At 37.4% G+C, this 22,213-nt stretch overlaps 1 long non-coding RNA gene across 1 annotated transcript in view; it reads right to left on the bottom strand.

Annotated features, from left to right (window-relative positions):
• LOC139698684 (uncharacterized) overlaps positions 1–381 on the bottom strand; it is a 127,627-nt gene extending 127,246 nt beyond the window's left edge. The window contains exon 1 of the long non-coding RNA XR_011703006.1: positions 27–381. This is a non-coding gene — a long non-coding RNA (uncharacterized lncRNA). The remainder of the gene's footprint in view (positions 1–26) is intronic.
• Positions 382–22,213: the final 21,832 nt, after the last annotated feature.

Raw genomic sequence — 22,213 nt, 5'->3', positions numbered from 1 at the left:
TTTCTAAATACTTTAAGGTTAATTACCTGATAATAAATTCTTCCTTGTTCAAAATATTCGGCGTTCAAAAGATATCCTCTTCCTGGAGGCCCGGAAATTTCATTTGATCGATTGTCATTGTCAAAGAAAACCTTCGATATCGACAAAGTTCCTGGGTTCAAAGTCAAAGAGGATCGAAAGAAACGGTTACCGTCCACGATTATCACCGCTCTTGGAAAAGAATGAAATAATACGAAGTCACTTCGGGACCGGCACTTGAGTCACACACACTACGTCGAAAGTTTTCGTCAAAGCTCGGCGGAGGAATAGTATATTTTTCCAAACTCATTCACAGGTAGGTAGATACTTATAGTTCCTGTCAGATTAATTGAAACCGGCACTCCATCGTTCCAAGACGGGAACGAGCTCACTTTCCGTGCGCCCAATTTGGAAGCGAGCGGTGGAGTTGGTCGCGCGGCGTGTTGAAAGCGGCAATCCCGGCTGGTGCCGCTTGGGCTGGGGAGTCGGACGGGGGAGAAGTGCGAGCGGGCGGTCGGTGTTGGGCCCACGCCGCCGTCGGGAGAGTCGGGTCCGAAGTCGTCCAACGAAAGCGTGCGAGAGCGCAGGCCACGTCCGACTATTAACCCTGACGCCGGCGAGACCGGAGTGCGACTGAGTGTAAACAAGCAGGCATCCCGCCGAGTCCCTCCTTCGGCGCTGGGGGCAAGTGAGAGAGGAAGGGGAGGGAGTACGACCTGGCGGGGCATCATGGTGAAGTGCGTTGGGAGGGCGGGTGGGGACGAGAGGATTAGGAGAGGGGAAGAGGAGAAACTGGGGCTCGGGCGCCACCTCCCGACGCTGTTCAAAGCGTTGCGCACGCGCCTGGCCGCGTGTTTCTTCCGTTCAACCCCTGTTGTTACCGCCGATCTTTTCCTTTTTCTCTCGTGAGAGTCGAATTAGGGGGAGGGTCTGCTCTCGAGTTCAATTTTGTATCAAAATTCATAAAGTGTAAACATTTTAATTTTATCAATAATTAATTAAAAGAATATTAATATTTTTCACCTTTTTCGCCCCTCAAATATGTATGTGGCTATCAAGCAAAAATTTCGTCACGGGAGGATTTTACATGCAGAACATTACATGAATTACTGAAGGTTTCCACAGGTAAACCCTAGATATTTATTTTTCAACGACGGGTTTTCGAAATGAGTTATATTTGATGAGTACTTTCTATTAGTGACTACATGAGTGAGAACATAAACAACTAGTGTTTTTAGCTTTATTTTTTAACTGTATTTGCGGAGTATTATGCCAAAAAAATGCGGTCTTTATTCCCTTTATTTCATAAAATTAGGGGAAGTAATTCCTAAAATGCCACTTTGTAAAATGTTGCCAAAATTTTTCTAAGATTAATGAAGGATTTAAAAAAATTAAACTTTGGGCAATATTTCATCAATACGTTTGACGTCTTTAAAACGATCTCTATCTGAATTTCCAAGCGAGAGTTATTATTGGCAGTATTATTTATTTATCGACTTAATTGGATGTGATTGAGACCAATAGTCCCTTCTACCACCTTACCTGACATTGAAGACGACTACACTACAGGGTTAGAGTTGGTTTTCAATGGACTCGGGCAATGTGTACTGGTCACTTCCGCGTCCTTCCCGTTATGGTAATGAATGAAACAACTATCGCCTAACAATCGCTTAAAAAATAATTATTTTCTATTAAGTATATTATATAAAATACTCTTTAAATTTAATACAGTATATTACAGCAACTTATGATTTTGCTCTGCTTACTTTCTAATTCCCCCAAAACTATGTAAAATGTCCATTATTTTGCTCCCTCTGACTCGCTTAGAGGCAGTCAAATTAAAACCGAACACCCGCCGTAACACAGTGCCCTGCAAGCTAGAAGCTAGATTTTTTCATACCGATACTGCCCTCGCTGTGGTAGGAGAACTACATAGAGACAAATCAAAGGCGCACGGAGTTATTGGGTTTTGTCCTTGTTGGTACGTGGGCTGGTTGTTGTAGTGGGTGTTAGGTTTTCATTTCGCTGTCCCTCATAGCATGCTCTTCTCTATACTCTTCACAACGCCTTTCAGTGTTTCCAGCTCCATCCACTTGTCCTACCTCATTTGAATCTCTCCAAACAAACATCTCTCTTCCCCTACCATTGGTAACATTTCTTTATTTGTTTTTTAACGTTCATTTCATATCTTCCATTCTTCTCCACACCCACATCTCAAAATCCATAAATCTACGCTTTTGCTTTTGCCACAACGATCAAGTTTTGGGCTCATATTTAAGTGTGTTCCTTTATTAAGGTTTCACTAATATTTTGCTTACATTTTTACTAAGGGCCCCGTGATCATCCTGACTCAGCGATAAACGGCATTATTCCAATCGACTTATCTAAATCCCTTTCGTACAGTACTCTGACGGATTTCCGTACAAATATTTACTAACGGATAGTCAATTTATCTACCAGGAACTCCTTCGACGATCTACAGGGATAATTGCCAAGGTAAATATTGGGGATGTGAAGCCGATTAAAAACTTGCGTAAAAATTAAAACAAACTAGTCACCACACAATTGAAAATGATCGCCCGCTCAGAGCAATTCGACTGATGATCAAAATCGAAACCAAAATGCAAATCGACCGAACAGTTATGTCGAAACCCGTTTTAAAATTCCCAAATTTCCCGAATACATGTTTGCGTTTATATAGAAACTTTTATACAGAAAAATTTTCTCTCAATCCGGATACCCGTGTTACAGTGCACCAAGGTTCCCCAGCCCCCTGACTCACCCAACAGATACTCAAAACCGGTCGCATATGGAAACCCATCGATTGAGAATCCCAATCCAGGCTTTTTGTCCCTGGACTGCCTTAAACTCAACATTTATTACTACAGGAGCACTAAAAAGTTTACTTTACGTACTTAAGAATTGTTATTAAAAAAGGATATTTTCAAAAAAACAAAATCTATAGGAACATCGATAAGCATTACATCCACGATAACCGTTTCGATGAATCAATTAGTAGTACTACAGATAATAATTAAAAGTTGAAAATTTCAAAGGAAAACATATCTCCGTCGTGATCACAGTTCACAACCCAAAGTTAAGTTATGACGGAGAGGAGAGACCTCAAACTCAACTATGAAGCGTATGAAACTCTCGAATTCACGGTAAGGAGTCCAGTTAACTTTTCTGCACCCAAGTTTGGTTTCTTACGAAGTTCTAGTAACCCAGAATATGACCTCGGGACCAAGAAACTAACGCTCCACTCCCTCAATTACCATGGAACCATATCCTCATCTAAGTGATCATAATGCCAACTAATAAGTGCTATTCTCTTAATTATTTTTTTAGGTAAATTGCGGATGTTATAAAATGGTATCTCAATACATGTCGTTATGCTTATATTTCACGCAATGGTTTCCGGCTTTTTTCCCCATAACAAAACACCATTGCACATGGTTAGCAAAACATTCTGGTAAATTCAAATACCCATAATTATAACTTTATTAAAAGATTCTCACATTTGTTGCTTTCATAAAATATTATACACCAGAATTTTTATGCATGGCGCTTTTGAACGTAATTTTTTCATACCACAAGTGTCAACTGAATCAGCCAACAGAGGATATATGGAGAAGAATAAATTTCTATAACCATATCTTTTATGAATAAACATAACAGTTTCAGGTTTAACTTTGTGGAATTCCTACACTATGAGGGGGAAAAAGAAACTTTACATTTCCACAATAAAGTTTTAATATTTCACGACCATGGTTTCGATGCTGCGCATCATCATCAGGTAACATACATAAACATGTTTTCTACTTATTTAGTTTGGTTCCAATAGTGGTGTAAGGGAGAGGAGAGGGGGTAAGGTAGAGGGAGTACGAGAGAGGGGGAGTATGCTACCTGATTATGATCGCTACTCGATCATCATCAGGTAACATACTCCAGCATCCAGGCCATGGTCGTGAAATCTTAAATCTTAATTTTGGAAGTGTCAAGTTTCTTTTTTGCCCTCTTTTATTAATAATTACACATTATTGGAGATGATGTCACAAAAAAACACTGAGTCAGACAACAGAAAACCACCTGAATAATTTATTCCACGGCAATTTAATGGACACAAACATTGATGGGAGTCTAGACAGCTATGGAATCCTGCCCACTGGACCGTGCGTCGTGCCCGGTAGCAGGAGTGACAAAGCCTCAGCGGAATCCTTGCAACGATGAACCGACAGGTGCAGCAGAGAAAAAGAGCCAGAAGATCTCCGCACCAGTTATAATTTGGACTTCAAATGTTAGGATCCTGTAGGAAATCGGGAAATCTGAAATTTTAAAGCGGGAGGTGGCAATAGGAAATATAGGTATTTTATTTGCACGAGTTGAAATGGAAGGATGGCGGAAATTATTGGAGCGATAATTATGGGATCATATATAAGGAAGGGTCTTCCCCAAGGATGAAGGGTGGCCGTAGTATTGAACAAAATGTAGGAGCAAGCGAACTAAAATAAGTGCAGATAAGTGATATTATACTTTTTATTCTACTATTCTCATTATTCTATAAAAAACTCAGCGTTAAGGTTTAGATGTATCAGTTACATGTCATCATAGTTAGACGAAGATTTACAGAGAAAGGAACGTTTTCAAATAGCACTCCTTCTCTGAAGGGGGAATGGATTTAGATGATAATTTAGCAGTAATGAAATACAAAGTCATATTCAAGAAGATAAAAGAAAGAATACTATATAATTGAAAAAATGGAATGTACAAGCATAAAACGGGAAAAAAAGAAAAGAATGCCAGGAGGCTATGAGAAAATAATGATTATTACGGATACAGTAGATTGAAATTGGGCAATTATCAAGAAAGGGATATCTCAAACCGCAAACAAAAAGATGTAAATAGGTAACAGAAAAATGACACGGAAATTATAGCCTAATGGTGAGATACCTATTTAAGAAGACAGACGAGAAAACGAAATAGAAGAATGCAAACGGTTTTTGGCAAGAAAGTGTACACGGGGGTACTAAATAAACTGGCGTGGGAAATTAATAAGACAAAAGAAGCTAAGTGGAAGACAATCGAGTATATGAATAATCTGGAAGGAAAAGGTGAAATGGATGTACATACAGGAGGAAGCTCTATCAGGAAGTAAGAAGGGAAAATCCGTGCACACTATTAAGCATACAGCCGGGAAATTACTGGCTTGATCAGCAAAGATTCAAGAGAGACGGAAGGAATATCGTGCATGGAGGATCTGTTTGGCAAATATATTAGAACAGCAAGTTTAGGCATAGTGAGTGAATATTTCGTATAATAGGATACCTTAGCAACACACATATTTGAATACGAGACAGAAAGAGCATTAAGGAAATTGAAATCAAATAAGACCGTTGGGACAGATAACATTTCCGCGGAGCAATTTAAAGGTTTAGGAAGAATAAGTGGACTTTTATGGGAAATTCATATTAATAATGATGAAGGAATTCGACCGAAATATTTCATTCACTTTCATCCCAAAAAAGCGAAAGGGGGCCGTATGTGATAATTATTTATGATAAGTCTAATTTCACAAGCGGCTAATAAGGTACTTGGAATCGTCAATAAGAGGATGATTACTTAGGGGAGGATCGCTATGGGTTCAGGTAGGGGAGAGGCACAAGTGATATAATTGCAGTAAATGGGTCACCATTAAAAGGAATGCAGAATACAAAGAGGATATATTGTTTTTTTCGTATATTTCGACATGGTATTTGATAGAGTAAATTGAATAGAATTCATGAGTGTATTGCGAAAAATAGGGTCAACTTTGAGGAATAAGCGACTTATCCGCAATATGTACGAGTGCATGTCTCACACTGCTCAAGTGCGAGTTGCGGATTTAGAGCTAAAATGCAGAGTGTTGGGAAGTGGAGTATCACAGAGAGTCCATTATCACCCGTGATCTTCAGTGTACGCGGGGAGGAAATTAAAAAAAAGGTATGGGAAGAATTGGAGAGAGGAATGAAATCCGGCGGAGAATTCATAAAATCAGTTACCTTTGCTGATGATCAATCTAGCCAGTTAGTCAAAGATAGCAATCATTGCTTAATGCATTAGAACAATCAATTTTATAGGCATGGGATGAAAATAACTGTAAATAAATCAAACGTGATGAGGTTTTTGAGAAAGACGAAGGCTAAAGTTAACGCTAAAAAAGGAGGGCAAAAAGAAGCTGTTGGAACATTTTACACATTTTGAAAGTGTCTTGGGTCAAGATGATAAAAGTGGTGGTAATATAAGAAGAAGAGCTGAATTATTCGAGAAGCTGTCACTAAAAAAATTAATTAAACGAAGGAAAGTTAATAACAGAGGTTAAGAAAATAATATAGAAGAATTTGGTATGGAGCGTGGTATTGTACGGCTCGGAGACATGGCCGTTAAAGCAAGATGATAGGCATAGATTGGAGGCTTTTGACCCATGTAGGTTAGGAGAGGGACGGGTATGACAATATGGACAGATAGGACTACAAAACGAAATAATTAGCATTTTAGAGAAGAAGTGAGAGGTATTGGGATAAATCCAAAACAAAACAAGAAATATGTATGCAGATCGTCACGATTGGCGACATAATGCTTAAGGCCGTAATAGTGGGGAGGACGTTATACATGCAAGGTAGAAGTTAGAAAAGGTTAGTGAAATTGCCCTTAATAAAGAGACGGGATGAGGACCAAATTGAAGAAAATGTTTAGTGGTGTTGGGTACGAGGGAGAATTTAAGTAAGAGGATTTATATTTTCAGCCTTATATTGAAAAGACAATAGTTTATAGTTGAAAATGGCTTTATTGTTTTTCGAAGTATTCTCAATGATAATCAACACACTTTTGCATGCACTCGAACCAATTATCGTAACATTTCTTCCACTTTGATTGAGGTACGAGTGAGTCTTGGTGTTAGTATGAGGGTTAGCCTTGCTAGATGAGGCAAAGAAATGTAGAAGTGTACAGTGGGTGCCCATCTGAAGTCTACGTCATACAATAGATTACCTCTTATTACTATACATACGAGCTCGTATATTACCCTCAAATAATAATGTGCTAAGGGATAAAGGTAAAAAAATTAGTGGTAAAAATGGAAATGGTATATGATGGAAAATGTTGAAATTTTAGCGCTTACCAAACCACCACAGAATATTTTTCAGACACGCCGGAGATAAACAAATGGGACTTCATCAGTTGGTTTTTGAAATATCGTCAGGGCTTTCTAAAAGGTATTTCGGCAAAAAGAAAAAACAAGTAGGAGCATGAAAGGACTTATGGTGTAATTATAGGTTTATGTTAATATGCATATTCACAATCCTACAGCCGGTGTTTATTTAAAGACCGTAAACCAAATCTGAAAGGATAAAATATTTATATATAAAACCCTATCAGTGACATGCCATTGGCATATTAATTATTTGGTAAAAACTTGCAAAACTTATGGACCTCACCATTATTACTGCAACTGTTTTGAAAATGATCGTACCGAAATAATAAAGCTAAAGATAAGCTATAATTAGTTATCAATACCTAGAATTTGAAAGCAGAACATAACGGAAGCCATTTTTATTCATCTGTCGAATACAAACGATTACCCTGTGTTTTCAGGCATTGAAAGGACCTCGTAAGTATTGTATAATCCAAGTGTCATGGCTCAACGCACACATACAAGTGTCTCTTTAGGATGAATCGGAACCTACTCGCTTTACCTGTAAATCCCATGCCGAATTTCAGTCAACTCTTTTCTCTTTAGCTGAACTTTGACAGTCTTTCATTTGAGTGTCCCTAGCATAAGCATCCATTGCGTATTATGAATATTTAATATCTGCCCTAAAAATAAAACCCTCGACCTATTTGCCCCAATCGCGCTCCAAAGATATAATTATAACGTAGGTATCCTTCTCTGAGAAGCACAAAACGTCGACCCCGGCAATGGTAAGCTCAGCCTTTGATTCGACATCCGTTTCTCTTCTTTGAGGTATTTTTTTATTTTTTCTCGGCATTCTCTTTCCAAACTCTCGGAGAATTCAAAATTCAAACGGGATTATGCTCCGTCGTACACCTTTTATCCCCGCACGAGTATCTACGGCCGGTACTTGCATGAGGAATTAGGGTGATTAATAGACGGAAGGTCGCGTTGCATGTCCCAGCTTCCTCCTTATGCCCAAACGACATCGATTCCAATTCCACTCCCAAATGCGCACCCTCCCTCTTCTCCGGCACCCCCGCGAATTGCAGTCAAAGCCGGAAAATAAAAAAAAATCACCGGAGAATATTGGCAACTCGGCTGCTTTAATTGGAAAGAAAGTTCGAGTGAATTCAGATTCGGATAAGTGCATCACACAGCTAACGAAGGATCGTTTACACGTTCCTTTAAAGTTTCAATGAGGCTCTAATGGGGATACCTGGGGATAAATTAAGTCGATATGATTTTTCAGCCATAATGTCTCACCGACTCTTAATATTTACCTTATCGAAGCACTTCCAAATGGAAATATTACTCTGGAGAGTCACCCTGCGGTCGTTTGGTGGGAATATTTGGATGACGGTGAATGAAGAAATTGATTTCAATCATACCAAAGGTACTTGTTTCGAATTCTTTCTGCCGATTGAAGTTATTCGTTTGGGGAATAGTAGTCATTACATCGGTTAATGGCGGTTTTTACCTTGTAAATATAATTTTAGATTTGATTCTTATTTTAAAAGTCGAATGCCAATTGGAGTGAGTCATCCTTTGATCCCAAGATGATTTATTCGCCATAGATTTGTAAATTCTTACAATTCAACGTTAAAATCATATGATATTTAATGTTTTCGGAATTCTTGCACGGGAAGGAAAGAGAATGATTGATATCTACCAACTCTTGGGCAATTCCGATTACCAATTATTTTTTAAAAAATTACTGCACGAGGAAATTACCAATGGAGGGGGGTGGCTGTTCTTTGATTGGCCCTATGACGACTTTTTTGTCAGTAAATTCTTTAATTATTGTGAAAATATGTCATTATGAACTAGATGCAAATAATCACAATTCAAGTGTGATTCTGAAATACATATGTGCACGTATATTCCTGTCAACAATTTCAGAAATCATATGACTTCACATTCTGTCGATATAATTTCAAATTTTAGTAGCCTATATGATATAGGTAGTTCGTGTGGTTAATCAATAGAGAAATACAAAACCTATGGACCAATCGCTGGCCCATACTCAATGTTAATATAATGGGGTTCAACTAAGCAGTGTTATGGGACTGTAAATAAAATATATATTCTTCATCCAGAGTGGCTATTGGCAATATGAGAGGGCAGAGCTTCACCGATAAGAGACTATGTATACATCGCAGTGTGCGAAATGCACGGTGGGTAATACAAGAGAGGGTTGATTTTGACAAAATGAGTTTTCCAGCCGGTCGGGATTACCGAAACTGTGTATAAAGCTATAAGAATGCATATATAAACGTAAAAATGGACGAGAGAAAATGTAGATAGGGGCCGGTGATGGAAACTAACACGTGAAACTCTCTACGTTTAAATTACTCTTTCGCCAAGTGATAAGTAATATTTGTGAAATTTGTTTTTCTTGAAAGGTCTACAAATAATTTTTATTTGATAATTTAAGATTACATGGTCTTAAACTTTGACGTTTCCTATATCAATTGAAAATTTACTTGACATTAGGATACCGTTTCTTGCTCTAGTTCATAGCCAGTAAACACATTTTCATTGGAACTACCACCGCAGCGGGTCACAACATACTGTATAATGCAACTCGATCCCCCTCATCAATTATATTGTCAAACTAGTATTTCTGTGCTAATCGAAATGTTTAATGTATCCCTATTTAAATCTGAAGTACCAACTTTAGGCTTGCGTGTGTACTTATGTTTATCAGGACTAAATTTATAGTACAGATAATTTTTACACGTAAATCTATATACGAAAGGGCGGTAAAGAGGCGGTACCTCAAGGCATACTGAAGAGGACTGTAAAACTCATTCTTTTGAATTCTGTGGCCTGCTATGAAGAAATGCTCCTTGAGAAAGATATTTCAGGAGTACGGTTGTATTTCGTCCACATATTCGAGATGCCTACCAAAAGCCAAAAGACATCAGTCTAATATGTGGAGTCGGAAAAAAATCTCGGTTTCTAGTTACAAATATTCTTGAAATATATTTTTCTATCAAGGATATAAAAAGTCCGAAATATTACATGGTGATAACCAGACTAATTTTTTTTAATATTAGTGTTAGCATAGTTGGAATGGCGTATTTTGTGCATCAATGTGTTAAAATAAATGTCTAGGACATGGGAACAAATGGCTGGTGGCCCTAAAATTACTGCCTCCGTTAAGTCTGCAGAAAATGAGATCTCTTTTATGTCCTTTTTCCTTAGGAAGAAGTACAGTGGCGGGTCGAATGGAAGTACTGGTACACCAAACGGATCAGGGTTGCTGACAGTAAAGAAAGGATCCTGTGATTTATTACGCAGTTCATCGATCACTGAAATCCTTCTCCAGTCAAACTAATCTTAGTTTTAATAGATAGCCACCAGTCACATCCCAGTGCTCAACTGATCGCCTGGTCCCGAGAAATCGGTTTTGTTATGCCGTCATTCCCATTATATTTCTCTCAAAGGCTTGACCTCATGACCCTGGGACCGAATCCTGTTAAGTCTACAGACTGAACCACTAAGTATAAAAAACTCTACTGACATATGCTACCTTCATGAACTTTCAGCTGTAGGTCGATCGAGTTTCGGGAGCCTTTTTGTCTTCTTCAATATTTTACTTATTCCATCAACGAACTGAGATTGACACCATAAAGCGGAAGGATTTCCCCGCTGTAATTCATCGGCCCACTGGGTTTCCATATGAATAATGTGCCACGAAATATAAAAGACTGTCCGAAAGGACATTCGGCGGTCTCATATGTAACTAATTTTTGGTTTTCACGTTACCAAACTGACCGTGTCATCACCAATCTTGATGAACGCAAATGCATTTTTTTCGTGCAGTCCATTTTCTGAAGTTATTTTTAGCGTTTTCCTGTCATTTTCCTCTTGGATCAAGGATTCAATACCTTTTAACTTTGGAGTATTATCCCAGTAAGGTGTGCCTTAAAGGGAAACATTTCTTTTCTTAAACCCTATTTTTAAAACTTAACTAAGTAAAAAGGGCTATTTTCGACGGCGAAACCTTTTGGTTCTTTATACTGCGGTTTTTCTGATTTATATGAATGGGCGAGGGGCGTATGTCCTTCATTTATAATAAGATACAATGGGAGTCTCATCAATAGACAGAAAATGAGCCAGTGAAAATTTTATATGAAAGGATCAAAGGATGGCCCAAATGAAGAATTTCAGAAAATAAATGTCATTGTAAAAAAGTGGCCTATCAAGAAGTTGTAAAGGATGAGTTCATACTGCAATGGATACGATAAAACAACTCTCTTATTTTAATGCCTATCCAATTTTCTTTGGGTTGGAACCTTAAGCGAGTTAAGGAGTCCCTCGAAAATATTCATCCTTAGCTCCGTCTCTAGTGAAATGACGGCCTTGTTTCAAATAAAGCCCCGAAATTCCGACAATCACAATTAAATGCCCAAAGAAATTTGGTAAATAAGTACTCCAAATATTGAATTCCATTGTAGATAACTGTAGTCCCAACAACCTTCGTTAACAGAGAATGACCTACAAAAAACAACTTTCCGAGGGCATTTTATCTCACTTCTCTTACCCGGCCATTTTATGGGATAAACTCCTCCCACGCTGACATTATACTGATAGGCTTCTGAATTAAAATAATCTAAATGGATAAATCTGTCCAGAAAAGTATATAAAGTCCCGAAAGAGAATTCTAAAGATTTCAGAACAAAATAAAATCATGAATTAATCATAAAAATTAATTGTTATGGAAAATATTGATAAAAGCAGGTGTTTAAATACGAAAGTACTAGAACTTCCTGATCTTTTGACATTAATTCAGGGAAAATGTAATTTTAATTCAAGACAAACATAGGAAATTTTCAAAATGCGTCCCAAAACGCATATGAAAACAGCACAAGTCCAGGAAAAACCGTAATTCTGGTAAATCTAATATTCACGAATCTCGTGCTAAGAACTGATAATAGATTATAATGATGATTGCAATGAGTATTTCCATACCAGAAAAGCAATTATATACGATGCTATAAAAAACTCAAAGTCCATTTTTTTGCGTTTGATACTATTGCGAATCGAACTCAAAAGAAAGAGGGCCACGTATGTGCACAAGCATGTTTGGAGACGAAAGAAAATGAAAAAAGAAGAGAGAGAAGGGAGGAGAGCAAATATTGATTCCATCTCGGCCCTTTTCATCCATGAATCCTTACTAACTTCTTTTACTCGACCTCTCAAAAGTGCTCCTTACGACAATGTGCGTACCCACGGATCCAATCAAAACCTACACGGTCCAGCATGCATCCTTCGCATATATACTGAACATAAAGGAATTCATACCTCTACCTAAGAAGGCAGAGGTAAGGATTTATTTCAACCAAGTAGCCTCGGTATCATTTTCTCTAATTTGAAATGTTTTCGGCTTCATTATTCCAGAATTTCCAGCAATACTTTCGGGAAATATCGGCCATTTACATAACTTTTGACTTAAGGTAAATATGGAAAGAGTTTAATATTCTTAGAAACTGACCTGCAGGCAGGCGGCCCCTTAAAAGGAAAAGGTTAAGAGCAGTGCTCTCTCATTCTAGCTTCCAAGGAGCAAACACGTTTTATTGACTCAAATGAAAAGAAAATTGCTCCAAAGCTAATATTCTTTCCAAATATTCATTAATATTGAGCGAAGAAAATCCATGCAAAATAGCCGAAAGGGCAAACATAAGGTACGAAATCGGAGCACACTACAAAACAATCGTAGAGAGGTTTTTAATGGAAAGAATTTGTTGAAGATTTTATTTTACAAATATATGTCCTTTTTCAAAAAGCTTAACTTGGGCAGGTGCGTTAATATCTCAGGAGTGTAATCAAATTGCATGATTGCAATGGATTATATTCCATTTAATCTGTTCATCGCGATCCAATGCTTGTTTGGAATGTTTTATTGGTGATCAAGCACTCGAGAGTGTTTCTTTTGTTGATAATAAAGACCTTTATTTAAAATTTGATAATGCGCCATTGATTTTGAACCCAAAAACATCATCAATCAGGCAAAAATTCTACATATTAGACTACTATCATACTCGTAGGTCCAAGAGCAGTCAAGATTTATCATGAAAGCTATTCATTGTGATATTTTTACATGGTAACCTCCAAGGCACCACTGCGGTGTGTGGCAGGGGGAGATTACACACCAGACTACCGTTGATTCAAAAACATTTTATTTCCTAGCGCGGTCAGACAAAGTTATTCTCATTCCTTTTCGTTCGTAGGAAAAATGACATTCTAAATCTATCTATTTTACACTTATTCTCTCTAATTTTATTGACATTATCTCTCCCAACGTAATCAGGTCTAGAATTTCAAGAAATACTTTCGAGAAAGATCAGCCAGTTATAACATTTCTACCTCAAGGAAAACACGAAAGAGGCAATATTCTTAGAAATTGACTGGGAGGCAGGCGGCACCTTATAAGTAAAAGGTAAAAAACAGGGTTTTCTCTTTTAAACAAAATTAACGCTCGCACGATGGAGCTAATAATATATGTTCAACATCATCTCTACAGACATCCTTCCAACTTATGCAAAATATTTAACCTGTAATTTAGCCTTCGCTCCGCGAGTAATTCCCAGCCTAGCTCCTCTAATAATTTTGATACTCTAATCAGTTTGTCATAACAACATTTTACAAATCGAACTCCTCTGTGTTGCACACGATCTAATTCGGCAATCAATCCAATTTCATGATAATCAGTGTGATTCAGTTTTTCAAGGGAGTAACTAAGGATATAAAGCGTACGGTTATCGACCAGTAGTCTCATTTTTTTTATCTGGACGATGGTTTTAGGTATTCTTAGCTATACTGGAGCTGTATAATTTACTTTGTGAATCTGAGTACTAAAACGTTTGGAGCACCGTGCAAATGGATAGCAATAGGTATGGTCATCAGTAACGTATGATTTGCTTGGAAATATGAGTACTAACAGCTGAAAAACTTGATGCACGAAAGGGATCAAAGCAGCCCTATTGTCGGAAAATAATATTTTTAAGTTGATTCGACAAAAAAACGCGGCAAATCTACAGTTACTCTCTCCTACTGGGAGCAAGTAGGAAATCAAAAACTCAATACTTAAAAATCAAGGTTTCCAGCAAGAATATCAGCTACCACGATTGGTATATAACGGACCATTTCTTTACCACACACTACTCAGGATATGTCATGAAAGCCATTGTAATAAACGGTATACAAGATCAAGTATTGGAAATGAAAATAGTAAATTTGTGAAACCATCAATTATATCAAGATAAATACGTCGTGGACACATCTGTGGTGTAAAGACCAATGTTACTTTCTTCACAGTAATGCTCCCGATTTCTCAAAATACTTACTACCCATACAACAATAGATATGGCATCTGAACGAAGTTTGAGGTATGCGAGGGTTTCATCTGGATTGTTATTTGACCCAAAATATTTTGTAAATGCGTGTGAAAAAAATTTGAATTGATAATTCTATGCTGCTTGAAGAATAATTTGAGAAGTCAAAGACCTGTAAATAAGGAGGTTGGTTAAAACTGGACTATTAGTAAGAAGCGGCATTCAATTTTCATTTTTCTCCCAGTATTATGCAACTGCAAACAAAATTAGAAACCGCAATTCAAAATGGGCCTAAAAAACTGGTTCGAAAAGATATTTAAATATTTCTCAAACAAACGACTTTCCGAGCAAAATATATCAAGGAATTATTTTCTGGAGCGAAATATAATTTTTTTATAATTTACCAAGGAGATGTATTTTGTGGAACAATATTGGCTGAGCATCAAGAGAAATTATTGTGCTCTTCGCAAAAAAAATTTTAGGAATCGGCGTTTTGTGAAGGCTTGGGTTCAAATCCTGGAGGTGACAGAAATTTTTTAATGGTATACCGACCCTTACTTGAGGCTCTTTATGAAGGGCACTTTGAGTGAGTACGCTGTCCGTCGGATCGGAGGTCAAATCAAGAACCCCTTGGCGCCTCTCGTTAAAAAGTAGGCAATTGCCAACGCCGGGATCTCTCCACCCTTCCTTTCCCATCCATCTCCAATGGAGAAAAATACCTTAGTTGTCGGTCGCCTCCCATAACAACTACTACCACTACGAAAATAGTGGCTAAGCCTAGGGCCAAGGTGACCAATCACCCTAGAGTAAGATAGCATATTGATAGCGAGAAATAAGACCAATACGCTACGCTCCGTTTCTGCGACCAAATCCCTATACAGTATGAAGATTTCAACGGAAAATGAGTGTTACGGGTACTGAGAAATGATTCATGTTCGCATATATGTCACTCTAAGCTGCGAGACAAAAATAGGTGAATATGCATTCGGTTTCCACCCCAGGAGCGAGAGCTAACACGAAAGGTTTCATTTCACGCTTAAGTGAAACTGACACAAAATCTTGGATCACGGCACCGTTAATAACTCGGCATGAAGCCTCGCTGTCTCCGCCGTAATGCTCCCGAGCGCAGTAGTCAATAGCCCGTCCTCGGTGAGCTGATGAGCGGCCCACCCACGCCGCTACGGCGGCCGTGAGAGAGAGGACGGGGGGGGGGACTGGACCTAACTTTCACGCGCCTCACCCACGCGACCGTAAACACGCCCACTTGCACCATCGAGGACGCATGTGCGAGGGCATGGACGTTCGCGAACCTTGTATCGTGCCGTGATCGTGCGACCGCCACTAATGCGGAAGCTTGCATGCGCCCCTAATAGAATGGAATGTCGGTGGGAGATGGGTGGAGGGCATTGTTCCGCTTCGAGCAGCAGAGAGCACGCAACGCACACGCTTACGGACACGGTCACCTAGCCTTGCTCACAGTATCCCCCCCCCTACGCGCACATACATATAGGCACTCCATTCCTTCCCATGATTCAGTGTGCGGGGGAGCAGAAAATGTGGTGTGGGTCGGGAGAGGTTCTCGACTTGCGCCTCTTGATCTCGACGCTGCAGTCTACCGGACACAGGGAGAGTTCCCCCCCGCCAAGTCGACAAACAGGCCGGCTGGCTCTAAATCCTCGTTTGCCTATGCCACTGGATAGAAGGGGGTACAACGGGAAGGATAATGGCGCAGTTGTATGACCCGACGCTCCCGTCATATGAGAGGATTAAGGTCCCTGTTGCGTTTTCTCGCGGGGACGAAGTTTCAAAGGGTCGACGTGTTCGAAACGTGACGCCTTCCGGCGTAATTATGTTACGCAACGACAAGGTATATACACGCGCGTGAAATTTCTTTCAAAAAAGCGGCGGAGGAAAAAAATTACACACATGGGAATGCACTCGGCGGTTTAACACTTCCCCGATAGCAGATGCACACAAACAGCATAGTCAAATATACATCCGTCAATCGTCGTCATATTGGAGGCCATAGGAATCTGTTAAAAATGTTTTTCTGTTGACTTGGCACGTGAAATTTAACTTTAAAAGTTGCAAATTTATAATACCAGTTTGTATACATATGTCGTCTACAAATAGTGATTCTATACAACCTTTATCAAGGTTAAATTTAGTTGAAGATTCATTTTCCATTACTTCACAGATAAGAACAGCATTACTCTCAAAACGAATAAAATAACTATTTCATTGCATTTTAATTATGTTTTTCAGTAAGGTAGTTATAACTTTGGCGTAGTGATAGCATCAATATTTTATATACAATATTATCATAATGTATGATACATATTAGGTATATGTAGATATTAGTGTTCCATATTCATGATTGGGCAAGCACGTACCTCAATAATATTGTGTATCAAAGCACTTCTGGTCAATAATATTTTGAATCAGCACTTATCTGGGATAAAAAATTTGTCTTACCTTAAAATTATTACTTTTTTAATGGTGGGGTACGTAAACCATTAGATCGTAAATAATTCAAAAAATTTGTCGGAGAACAAAGGAATATGGATGTCAATATGGCTAGTACTTGGGGCAAATTTCAAAATTTTCACAGGTACATTAACGAGATGCCCTCGAGTTCTAGGATAAACCATTTTTTTTCTCTGTGCTCAGGGTTATCATTACATTAATATGGGATTGAGCCAAAGGTACGCAAGCTCCTTTAATAAATATATAACATGGATTGCTTCACAGTACAGTCAACGGCTCATATTAGATTGAGTATTTAGGAATACCCGTCATTAATATGATGCAAATACATCAAGGATGGATGAATGGTTAGATTTTCTAAATGGTACGGGTGGTGGTCAGTAAAATTCCAGTTGCATACATGAGAAGGGCTTAAGGAAAAACCAAACGGTAACAAAAACAGAGCTGCATACCAAAATCCAAGAATAACTTCAAAACTCGGGGCCATCCGCCAAAACTCATGGCCAAGTACAAAATATAAGGGCCAGTGGCTACAATTTAGATCCAGTTTCCAGAGCACAGGACCGTTTTCCCCAAAATAAGGACCACCTGCTTACATTATTGCTGGATGAGGTAACTTGGGGCCGGCTGCAATATACATAATAATATGTTTCCAAATTATAGAGTCATTTTGGCAAAATGGCTACCGTAGATAGGGGTGAATGGAATGTGCGAGGTATATTATAAATTGCGATGGAAAATTAAATAAATAAACTTGCAGATAATTGTGGGCATTCAAATTTTAGAAAAACTAAACTGTGGTTATGATAATAAATATTAAAAGAGGTTTTTTTAATAAACAAGAAATAGCGATGTCATATATGATTTTGAACTTCATAAAAACATTCAAGATTCGGATAATAGAAATAATATAAAAAATTTCCATTTCTCAATAAAATAATCATCGACAAATTCAAAGAAACTGCGGGGGTTGGCGCAACGGTAACTTTTAACGGAGTCATACACTAACGCAAGCAAAGAATTACAAAAGTTAATGATTTTTACACTTTGGAATTGCTCCACTGAAAATTATCATTGATTGGAATAGCCTACCAGCAGAACTGTTTTACCCATTCCCATACACCGTAAATATATTGAAGTATATTGAAAAACATTTTCATGAAAATGTCATGCATATGTACGAGTATGAAGTTTTGTGCTTGAATATATGTTACCAACAGGAAAACTGCGAAATTGTAACAATTTCCTCATCAGTAATAATAACAAATTTGATTACAATATAACACGCTGGCACTCTCAAATTTGAAGTAAAAATACTTTGAATGGCGAGCAGGAAAATCAAAATAAAAATTTTAAATGTTTAAGCAGAAAGAAGGTTTTTGGCCAAAATGCGAAAAAGTCTGAACGAAAATTGCATATGACAGTTAATAGGGTGTTTAAAGTTTTCCTGAGGGGAGGATGCTCGGTAAGTAGAAAGAGTGTGTAAAATAACTGACGTTTTGGACATTCTGGGAATAGAAAGAATGAAGAACTTAAGTAGGAATAACGACGAGAAAATAAGAGTTCAGGCAGAGAGGGAAAGGCCGTAATAGTCCATACCTGCCTAATATTTCCCCCGGGACCATCTAAAATCTAACGCTTATCTACGGCATTATTTACTTAAAATTTATTGAATTTCATTTGGATTTTTTTATTTCGACATGAATATATGAACAAAAAAAGCATACTATTAAATAATGAAAGAAGAGTAATATATTGTTTAGTTTAAAAATATATTATTAGATCAAAGTGAAGACATTCATTTAAAATGCTTCGTTGGATTCCAATACATCCATGAAAATATCCAAGTTACTAATTATTAGCCGAAAAAACTTACATTGCAACAAAATTGAACAAAGAACTGGTTTTTTCCACTTTGGCATATTTATCCGAATGGATAATTGACTCTATACTGCGCACAGATGAGTTACGGATAGCCATTTGATGGCACGAATAACTAGAAATCAATATGAAACTCGTGAATAATGTTTACCAAACGTCACAGTGATCGCAGATGCCGATGGAGGAATTCGATATCTCCTTCATTGCAAATGCATGAACCCACGGAATTAGCTCGCTCATCACAAATTAGTTAATTGAGGTCCAATTGGATTAGATTAATTCAAGGTTAATCCTACCCTGGAAACCTATGGAACCTACAAGGTTAATCCTATGGAAAACAATTTTCGTATCAAAAATTAATAAAAAATTCATCAAAAACCTCCATTTTTAAACTAAAAATTATATTTCTTCGAGGTAAAATTGAGAAAAAATACTTTAGTGGAAATAAACAGTTAATTAGACAAAAAATGGAACCTCAGGTTCTTAATAATATTATTTTTTCGGAAAATAATTTTCGCTTGTGTCTTTCAAAAAACTCAATCCGAAATCAAAGGTGAAACCAGTCAGGTGTGATCCGGTATCGAATAACAATAGATTACTATAAATCTAAAATGAAATATGAGCCCCAAAAATATACTCATTACTTCGAGTTATTTGGCAGCAACAATCATTTACGTCTTTGTTAATGTTCTTATGCTTGTTAGGTTGACTGCCCTTAATGAGGTAAGAAAACACTTTTTTCAAAATATGTTTCAAAATAAAGTATTATAACATCCAGGTGTCTAAAAAGTTGGAGGGGCTAAAAATACCGAATCTTTTTATATATATTTTTGGAAAATTATCTATATTTCAGTATACATGTAAATTGGCCCTTCCAGATAGAACTTATTTAAACAGAGTGTTACAATATTACAGTGACGTATTCCAACCACAACGTAACTATGATAAGTTCTCAAATGTACCTGAACGAGCAAGAAGCATCTACGATTCTTACTGCAAATATAATTATAGGAAAGTAAATACATGCACGAGGACCTTAGCCATTGAATAGCCTAAGAAATCAAATACACTCCGTTCTAAGAGCTATTTTTGGCAGGCAATCAACTAGTGAAGTTGGCTTCCATTTGCAGAGGAAAAATTAGGAAACCTGAGCCCAAAAAAAATTCTAAAATAAAAACCAAACGAATAAAAAGTTGGAATTGTCATTAACATGTTTGGCCAGTTCACTCATTAAGAGATGAATGTGAAGAGTACGCAGAGCAGGACTGAAGGCTATTACAAAAGTTATGTTTTTAGCTACGAGCTGTTCCACTTACAGTGAGTAAATTATAATGAATAGAACGTGAATGCATCACGAATGCGGCGACGGAAAGCATTTACGTTAAGACAATGACACTTGACTTCCGGTTCCCCTAGATCACTGATCTTAAATGAATGAAGTGTAGGAACGAAAACCACGAAAACTAATGAAGATGAATTGATTTTTCTTGGTTTAATCAACATGAAAATAATTTCAAATCCTTCTCTAGTCAAGAGGAAGTTTTCATTATTTCATGAAGCCAAATCAGTACGCATGGATTAAATTCCGGGAGTCAAAACGGATGTTTTCCCTTCAGTTATCGGGAAAAAAACTAATATCCGGTCTCGTTATCGTTCCATGGCAATATTCATTAATCCATTGGTTATGAATATAGCTTTGGCGTAATGTTTTTAGAATTTGTTTTTAATGAAACATTTCATCTAACTAGGGTAAGTACGACATGTACGATATAAAAATTAATATTTGTCATCAGTTAAAACTACCTCTATACAGCTCAGTATACCAGCGTAGCGATATGAGTCACATAGTATTGATACAAAAGACTTTATCCAGAGCTTGTTAAAGCAGTGCGTAGCTTATGAAAATATTGTATCAATAAGCTATTGAAGGAATAAATCACACGAATAGCACGAAGGAATTTAGGAATGAATTGGAAGATGAAACCAAATTTAATATGATATAATGTACTCTACAGCAACGAAAATTCTCGTTTCTTCTTTTTTTCATTTTCAGAAGTGTTGTTGCCACTAAGTGTAAGTTGTGAAATGGAAAATATAGTATCTCCATTAACTTCAGATTCTATTGCTGGCTTCCCTTCAACTACCTGCTGTAGAATCGAATACTTATCCAAAGAGGGGCTAGAATAATTTTTCCATCACAATGGAGGCAAACATTTGGCAATCATCCAGGAGATATTGAGCCATAAGGTTCCAATTCTAGGTGTTCTGATAATGGTTGGAAGCTTATCGAATTTTTACGGCAATATTTTATGAAATGGACATATTTTCTCACTAGATAGATTCATATTTTCTCTCTGCCTGAAGCTAAAAGCTGGTAATGACAAATAATTTGAATAGAACCTGACAGAAATATAAAATATAAAACGAGCATATTTCATACTTCTGTTGTAACAATTGAAACATAAATTATCGTGATATTATTTCAATTTCCTGATTTTCAGTCTTTTGTCCTCGTATATATGTATTCCTCAGCCAATATTTTGAGTTTCCGTTTTTTTTTAATTTGGGTTTCCGTTTCAGTTCTATCTTGAATCGAGGAGAGCGTTTGTTAATAAATTTTGTATATTTTGGAGTGTGAACTGGTGATACACCATGTAAACTTATTTTATTTTTTATAATAACACTGGCAAACGTAATCCGGATACTTAATTGTTTTTTTCTAAAATGAACGCCCAAGAGTTTCAACATTGTCATGGAAATTTAACCGAAAATCAATGCTTATACCACGGCGAAAAAATTTATAAATCAAAGTCATTTTACTTTTTCCTGATATTATCAAATAAGTGATTGATTTTCCGTAATTAGAAGTGGAATACTGTGCATCGTTGATTACGTGAGGTTCTACCTATTTTGTTGTTAACTAAGTGTAAACATAATTTTAGTTTTCTCACACATTGAGATAAAAGTTAAACAATAACTCTATCGGTGAAATGTATTCCGTGGAAAACATAGAAAACTGTTCGTTCGTCCAAAACAGGAGCATCCGCAACAAAGTCTTTGAAGACCTGCGGTGAGTTTGGTGAAACAGATATACGGGAAGTACCGCAATACCCCCATGCCGTTACATCACATCGCCCGCATTGTACACTGTATGTTGCATTCAGTCTCATGCACCATTGCCTCACAGGACAGTAAACAAAAATACCACGATCAAATGAAATAAATGTTCAAAACAGCTCTTAAATTGAATAAATGGCGAAGAATAAAAATTATGTCT

This window comes from Hetaerina americana, unplaced genomic scaffold, assembly GCF_022747635.1.
Source record: "Hetaerina americana unplaced genomic scaffold, ioHetAmer1.1.p SCAF_10, whole genome shotgun sequence".
In the NCBI taxonomy this organism is placed as follows: Eukaryota; Metazoa; Arthropoda; class Insecta; order Odonata; family Calopterygidae; genus Hetaerina; species Hetaerina americana.
The sequence above is the reverse complement of the archived record's forward strand: the minus strand, read 5'-3'. Positions and strand labels throughout refer to the sequence as shown.